This window comes from Zonotrichia albicollis, chromosome 1 (genome assembly GCF_047830755.1).
Source record: "Zonotrichia albicollis isolate bZonAlb1 chromosome 1, bZonAlb1.hap1, whole genome shotgun sequence".
Lineage (NCBI taxonomy): Eukaryota > Metazoa > Chordata > Aves > Passeriformes > Passerellidae > Zonotrichia > Zonotrichia albicollis.
The window spans coordinates 35,719,121-35,728,095 of NC_133819.1; positions in this window are offsets into that span (position 1 = coordinate 35,719,121).

Consider the following 8,975-nt stretch of genomic DNA (forward strand, 5'->3'; position numbering starts at 1 on the left):
GCTTTTGTGCTAACCAAGGAACATCATGATACACTGATTTTAAAAAAAAAGCTCCACTTTCTCCCCTCCAGCACCCCAAAAAAATCCTACTATTCTTCTGTGCATAAGTGTCCAAATCCAGTGCTCCTACTGCCTAACTCAATGAAAGACTGAAGTCTGCTAGGAAAATGTCCAAGACATAAAATACATTCAAAGCTACTGGTAAGTTATTTCATGCCTGTCACTAATCTTTTTAGCAAACAGCTACTCTCAATTATTGATATTTCATTATGGGGTTTCAAGGTGACTCTTGATGACAGGTAAAACCACAGATTTTCTGCTTCTCAGTAGGAAGGCTGATAAACACTGGAAATGTACAGCACACTATGAAAATCTGTCCCTCCAGGTAACTCCCGTTGTGACTCTTGACAACAAAAAAATGTTGGGTTTTGTCTGCATCCCTTTGCCAAATCATTGCAGCTGTGCCAGTTCTATTAAAACCCCTCACCTTTGTGGATCTAGGATTTGTCACTCTAAACAGAAAAGAATATTAAGCTGCAAAAAGGGCAAGAACAATTTATACCTGCTCCTATACTAGGTCTCATCAGTGCAACTCTATTATTAAAAATGTTTAAAACAAACCTGCAAAATAAATAGCAAAATTAGTAAACTCTCTACATGTGGAAAAAGTCTACAGCTATCAAGAACACAGGAGGGCCATATTCTTTTTTTCCTTGGTTCTGGCAATAAAAAGACAGTCCTAATGGAGAACACAGGAGAGCAAGTACCAGCAGAACTGACAAGATGGAGGAGGTATTTCTCAGGCAGTGAGAACGTGCAGGTGGCCATTTGTTCTACCGAGACCAAGATCTCTCTTTTTCTGGCTGGACATGTCAGAGACATGCACAAATCTGTGACTGAGGTTTTGTCCCTGCCCTATTTAAAAGGCTCATCTCATTTACTATGGAGAGTCTTGGAAATGTCATTTCTTGGCAGTCATGAGCAATGAATTACAATATGCTACATCTGGAGGAAAATGGGGGAAAGAATCTGCATGGTAAAGACTTGGAAAGTGCAAGAATGAGCAAAACTAAATAGTGTTTCATGTTGATAAAAAACATTTGAGAATTTTAAAATAAGACAGTCACTCCAGTAAGAAAGAAGACTAATAAAACTGAGTAGTTTCAGATTTTCTGGAACGGATATTTCAGGTGTGGATATAGCTCCTCAAATCTCACCAAGGTGTTTTGCTCCCAAGTTAGTGTAGGGCAACTGCTCAGGAGCATCAAGAACATGTGTAATAAAGCTGGGGAGTGTTCAGGGGCATCCAGTTGTGGGGATCACAGCCTGACCTTATGACATAGCAAGGTCACCTTATGGTGACAGAGGCTAATTCTAATCAGGCATCTTACATCTGGAGGGTATTGTAATAGAGATTGTAAAACTGCTGAAATAAAATTAGTAGAAAGAATTAAACTGTAATGTAAATAATAAAAGAAAAGACAGAATAAGATTCATTATGCACTGGATAACATCCCCTGAAAAATTTGGAGGAACCAAAACTGCTGAAGGTTGGTGTCAAGTGCCACCCCAGGTGGCAGGATAGCGTAGGGTGAGAAATACTGTGAAACTTCATATTGACTTCTTCAGAATAAAATTAATAATTTCATGAATGCTGAAATGCTTCAATTGACACTCTGGGACCAAACTGATTTTTATTAATAAAAAATTGCTTCTCCTCTCTCCTACCTATTTTTCAGTTCTGCAAGAGATAAAAAAAATAAACAAAATGGGAACTGTATCTGACCAAGAGCTGTTATAGAATGTGTCTTGAGGCATTATGGCTCTGGTGAGGACAATGTCATGCTCCTAGAAATCCTGGTTTTTCTGTGCTTCTGCCTCTCCCTGAGCCATTAACAGCCTCAGATGTGGATGACACTGAAATGCACTTGCTCAGTCTGGTTTTTTTGGCTGACACAGTGAAGCAGCATTCAAAGTGAGGCTGAAACATTTATGAGAGAGAGTCATGGAAGGGCAGAAAACCCAGAAATGCATTATTTACTGCACATGTTCTTTATTCTCTCTTCATAGGTAATTCATTTGAATTCTGCTCTTCTGTTGGGTGAAGTGGATCTGAAGTAACATCCCTGAAGCAGCCTGTGTTACTCCAGATTTACAGAGCTGTGCTGGATGGCAGGATCTGCCTCGGAGCATTTTATATTAGCTGTGTCTCAGAGGGGGCTCTATGCCTAGGGCTCAGGATATTCCCAGCCAGCTCAATTTTCACAAGCTGCCCTTGCAAGGCAAGCTGCAAATGTATTTACAGATCTAGCACAATAATTTCTTACTCCTCAGGTTGGTTAACCTGTCAGAAATAGATCTGTTTCTTCAGACTACTATTTTTGCAGGTGCCTCAGCTACAAAGGCCTCAGCCGTACAGAAATGAACTAGACAAAATGTGCAGACGCTTTATTTGGCATGGAAAGAACCCAAGGACACAGCCCTGCTACGGCTGCAAAAATGAAAAAGAATATGGGGAACTTGGCCTTCCTCAGTGGAAACTCGACATTTGGGTGGCCCTGCTGCAGCCTGTGTGGGGCTGGCAGTTGCTGTCTCTGAATGAAGAGGCTGACTTAACCTGGATCTCTATCAAATCCTCCCTCTGCGAGATCGTGCATTTGGCAGAGGTACTGACAGAAATCCTCTGTCTGAGAAAGCACAATCAAATCCTGTTAGGCACAATATCTTGAAAAGCGGGTCCATTAGTTTAAAACACTGAGAGAGTTTAACTGTGGCTGTTTGGCATTTACTCTGGTTGCTGATTTATTTGAATTCTCCTTCAGTTACAAAAATCCTAAACTTGAAAAAACATATCAAGGGGAAAAAAAAAGATCTAAGGATCTGCAAGAATGAGAGTGTTTTTAGGGAGCAGATTAAATTCTTCCAGTATGCATCTTTTATACATCACCCCCCTCCTGTGTATGCACAGGAGATAACCAAGCAGTCCTAACTACGGGATACTTGTAAGAAACAAATTCTGAGCTTGGTGCCTGAACAAACAGCTGGGGTGGGAACAAAATCCTTCCTCTTGTAAGTAGAAGGAAGTGGATCCTGAAGCACAGCATCCCCCTTGGGCTGCCCCACTACTCTCAGTTCAGTGTGCACAGAGGAAATGCACTGAGGAAAAGCTGAGTTACCAGCTCTCTCTGCTGCTCTCCCTTGCTCCCACAGCAAAATCCCACCTCTAGGTTGCTAAGCAGTGTGTGGTGAAGATGTAGGGGCCACAGAAGCATATTTTGATGCCCAAGGCATGGTGCCAGTTTGGTGTGCCATCACCTGCTCTCTTCTGGGCCTTGTGTCAAGGGATATTAAAAAGATGACCTTCATTCCAGTTCAAAGCCGAGCTTGAACTTTATGAACCATCCCTGGCAGGGAGTGTGTTTCTCTGCTTGCCATGTCCTTTTCACAGTGCTGTCTGCATTTGCCTGTCACTGTCCCATGGTGCACCATCCCCGGCTTTGGGAATTTTGATATTTGTCTCAAGAAATGTATTAAGTTCCCAACTCCACAGCTTTTACTTGCCCAAGGAAAGCTCACAGGCTCTGACCTCAGGCTGTTTGCAAAGCCTGTCAAAACCCATTTGTCTAGGAGACTGCAGCAGCAAATATCACAGTTAAGGCTAAAAGGCAATTCTATGCCAAGCTCATTCTAGGTCACTAACTTCCTAAGGGTATTCTTCCAAGAAATAGCTTCATCTTGAGTAGTTCTGCAAGAGGAGAGAAGAGACTGTGAGTTATAGTTAACTCCTTCGTCACAAGGAAAAGCACGAATCCTTCAGTCTATCACATTTAGCATTCAACATTTATTCAGGCTAAGACTTCCCCCCTTAGGGCCAATACTAGGAAATAAAGTTACAAGGAAATAGTAGATTTGAATGAAAGAAAATATTCTTTGTCCTTTCAAAAAGCACACTATTTTATATGTGCATCTTGGGCAGTATCACCACTTCTTTTAGGAAAGTAAATAGTGTATTCAAAACAAAAAGAAATCTCACATTGAAAAACTGCATTAACTCAAATAAAAGGCTTCACTGCCCAGAAAATTCAGATATCCCTCAGAAAAGCCCCTGTAGCAAAGACAAGGAAATACGAGAGACAAGAAAAGACAGAGGAAATAACAAATGCAGCTTTGAAGGAAGAGATAAAGTCATGTAAGAAGTGCAATAGGGCTAAATAAAATGAATATGCAAGAGAAGTAACACGTTATAAAATTAAACAAATAAAGCCAGCTAAATGATGGGAGGAGTGGACATAAACCAGTCTTGGACAGTCCTACCAAAGTGCATAGAGCTTGCACACCTTCATCAGCTGCTGTTAGGAGGTTGTGGGAGGGCCTAGCAGGAAACTGCCTGAATCCACAGTCCCTTAGATCACCTCGTCTTCTAAAAACCACCCAGGCCACGAGGAAGAGACAGGAGGATAAAAACAAGGTTATTCTAAGGCTTACACTCTAAAAACTTATTTCCTTAACTACACATAAGTTCTAAGATAAAGTCAGCCCAGTGCTCACCAAATGTCAAAAAACATCATCATGTTAGGAATTTTTGGAAAATAGAGAGCAGAATAGAGAACAAATATCACTATGCAAATGTATGCATAATGCATCCATGTCTAGAACTGTGCACAGTTCTTATTTCCCTTTCAAAAATGGTGCAGAAAAAGAAGAAAAAAAATCTTAACAGTCCTCAGTAGGCTAGAGAGCTGAAAGCAGAAGACTGTCTCTTCCTATCCAAAAGATGTCTTTAAATGAACCCCAGTGCAATGGGTTCAATAGAAACAGAGTGACATGTCTCTTCATAAGGCACACTTCACTTGGGCAATTCCTTTCCATGGGATGCAATGGATTTTGTGATGTGGATTCAAAAAGTGATTAGACAAATTCATGGAAAAATATATATTGCTCATGGTATTTAACAACAATGCATCAGTCTCAAGAAGTCTGTGACTTTCAGATTGTGTGGGAGGGTTGTAGGGAAGTATCCCCAAATGTTTGCCCTGGTCAGGGACTTTTCAGCAGCTGCTGGGCAGTGCTGGGGATGGGACAGGACCATGAAGCTCCTTGGTCTGCCCTGGGACAGTCAGTCCTGCTCTGATGCACTGACATATTTTGCTGCCACAGCTCAGCTCAGCCTCCAGGACAGGAGCTTTCCTTACTGGCCCTGAAATGACCCTCTTACAAGTTCTGCAAGAAAGGGACTGTGAGACTGACAGGTGTTTTGCCTGGATTTCTGCCTCTGGACTGTTTACATATCTAAATTCAAACTCTGGTTCTAGTTAAGGGATGTATGCCAGAATCCATCAATGTGGGAACACCTGTGCAGTGCACTGAGGGCCACAGAAGCCTCTGCATAATATAAAAGTCAAATGTGTTCTACCCTAATAAGTGAAAAAGTAGGATAAGCAGGGGCTCATATTTTATCCACTATTTTTTTTTGTAATGAAATTAACAATAACCTTAAAACACATCACAGGCTACAAAATCAGTTCTAATCCATTATAGTGATAAAAATGATAAATTTATGCTGCAGTCTTGCTATTGTCTAAAACCAAATACCTTAAGATGGTATTGCATTGCATAGGTACACAATTTTCATGAAAAGGATCAACAGACCTACTAAAAGACATGCAGAAATAAAAACTGTTAAACAATATCTTTTTCAAGATACTTGGAAAAGGAAAAAAACCCTCCCTTGAAAATAGTAATTTTTTTCTAGGCAGTGTGAAATAGTCATTGTTACTAAAAGTATACCAGAAATATGTATTTTGTGTAAACACCACAGGACTGCATATATAAAGAACATGCTAAGAAGTGGTGCAGCTATTTAGTGCTCCTGTGGATGGAAATATTTTACTTGAAGTACTGCATGTAACAAAAAGTTGTCCTCTGACTTCTCCAGAAGGACAACGGAGACCAAAATAAAACCATTTGCCATGGAGCAGGAAAGGGCCCAAATAAGTCACAGAAGTGACTAACTGCCAGCTCCTGTTGATTTTACCCTTATCTTCATAGCTGGATCTTTCCCTAAAGCAACAGCTTCAGCATTCAAACAACAAGATAAAGATCTCTGTTTTGACATAGAAATAAAAAATGACCACCCCTGGAGGGGGCAGCTCTGCTCTGACCTTTGCACACCACTGTGCCTTCAGAGCGAGCTTCTCTTGGCTGGCTGCACTCACTGACAGGGTCAATGGCACAACAGTGACTTTCCACATGACAGGAAACCTGTGCTGGAATGGGGAGCTGCCAAGAATCTGAGAGGTGACCTGGTGTGCAAAGAGCTCGAAATGGTGACAGCAAGGGGAGGGCAGGAGTGATGATGGGTCACTTGAGGTGGGAAGGTTGCTCCACCCTTTTGGTTGGTCCCTTTTGACCCACTTCCTCCCTGAGCACAGGGGACACTGTGACAGCTGCTCTCCCTCTTGGCACAGCTTCTGTCACTTGCTGCCTCTGTCACTCAACAGGTCTGACTGGTTTCAGGGCTGAGGAGCCCAGCATCTTCACAGGATGCTCTCTGCCTCCTCCATGCCATGGAGAGACATTAAGAAATTAGCATTTTAAGTTACCATGAAGTAGAATCAAAGCAATCCACATGGAACTGCTAGGAGAAAATTCATGGCAAGTTTAAACAACAAATACCTTGATAAACCTTATTTCAAAAACATTTCAAGAAGTTTTCAGTGTAACAAATGCCTATCCCTACAGTTAGCACAATCTGAGTGTTAAATTGGAATAGAAGAGATGGAGATGGAACATGCAGAAACTGCTTGTCTTTGTGACAATACATAGTTGTCAGTTCACTAACTTACATGAAATTTGTGCCAGTTTATTTGAAATTAATCAGTATCTGCTTCTTGGTAGAAAGACTTGGTAATCTATGTAATTATCTTTAATTCTGTTCCTCTGCAAGGAACACCTGGGTTTTTGTTTGGCAGGTGCTGAGAACCATAATTAAAAACTGTGATGGAGAGAAGATATGTCAAGGTGCTTAAAAAGGGTCCTCTGGGACACTAGGACTTCCCAGATACATGGACAATGAAACAAGTGCAACAGCAAAATTAGTGGCCTAATGACCTCAGCTCTTGGAGGCTCTGTGTCACAGACTTCTGGAGCAACTATTCAAAACTAATCATGTACACCACTGATATACAAGCACAATGAGCCAAAAGTACATGACCTTCTCAGAGAGTTTCTTTGAAATGCAAACAAGAATCTGACAGATCAGGGAGACTAAGCCTCTTTAGTTTAATGAAGAGCAAATTATCTTCCATTTCTTCCCACAAAATTGTGGCAACAAAGGGTATTGCTTGTTCTCAGTGTTACACAGGAGTTCAGAGGTGTTTAACAGTATGAGAAATTTCACAGCTTGAGTATCTGAAACTGCCCATAAATTGTTTCACTCTCTCTAGTCTCTACCAAGTATAAATTATTCCATTAACATTCACGTGATGCTGTTTGCACCACACTGGCCTCCTCAGTGCAGACCCACAGACCTAATCAAACACATAATCAATCAATCTGCCTGTCAGATACAAGCAGCAAACAAGACTTCTTTGTGTCCTACACAATTGCCTTTTGAGAAAAAAAAGTGAGCTACTGGTTTGTAAGAGCATGTAATACACAAGTAATGTGTGAGGGGCCAGAGCTGAGAGGAAACCTTGTGACTGAATTCCTGACAAGGGACATTTCTGATGGCTTACTCACACTGCCCTGACTGCTGTTCTGCAATGACACACTACCAAAGAATATTTTAAAAAGATGACTGCAATCACTGCTTCTTACAAGTTAACAAAAGACAAAAGTGGGCAATCCTTTGGCTTTAGCATTGCTGAACTTTCATGAAGGATGAATTTTTGCTGCAGAACTCTCCGCAGAGCAGAGGGGAAAACAACAGAATAGCTCAACAGTTTTTAAATGTCTCTCTCAGATTCTCAAGGGGCAAAAAAAAAAAAGAGAGAAACATGACACCCATCCTTGTCTTGCCTCCTTTTTGGAGAGGGGATGTCAACTACTGTCTTGAGATGGTGCAATGAGACAAGAGTTGGAAGTCATTTAAGTGGGCAAATGTGGTACATCCTTCTAACAGTCTAGCCACAACATCTTTCTGTTTTTATGCTGCAAAGAACCCTGCAGAAGAGCAAACCTCATTTGGATACATACACAGTAAAAACCACACAGGTATGCAAACACACTTTGTTAAAGCTTTGACACATACACTATGTGATCAAGTAATTTTAATGTGCATGTAAATTGCATTCCACAACTTGGACTCTATTCAGACCAGGCAAGAAACTTCAAGCCCTGACAGTCCCAACTGATATAATGAACAAATTAATTCTGCTAAAATCACTTTTAAAAAGCCATTACCTGTATTTCAGATGAGTAGAAAACACTAGTAAGAATCAATTAAAAACTTGTTACATGCCATGTTTATTTGGCACCTGCCAAGTAAAATTCAATTGATAAACTCTTTTTACAACCATGCTGGAATGTAACCATATAGAATACAAATAATCCTTTACACACATTTCCTAAGTCAGAAAGGGCCTGACCTTCATTATATAACAAAATCTGGTCAATGATTTCTTCAAAATCTATGTACTTTTAGAGATGATACACTTAAGATAAGACGGCAACTTACTTTGATGCCTTAGATCAGAGCATACCTTCCCTGGTGTGGCATTTGAAAATTGCTACAATTCCTTTTATGTAGAATATTTGTGGAAAAATCATGAAGGCATTTATGCAGTAGAAATCTGAACAGGGGCTTAGGTAGGTAAGTTTGCTTTACAGCATCTACTGATAGATTGAAATGATTTTTATTAACCAACTTGAAAAACCTCCACTATCATCACCCCGGCAGCAGCAACTCAAGACCTCTGGAAATCATTATGGCTGGTGCAGAAACAGAATAAGCAATGGCCCATTATAACCACTGC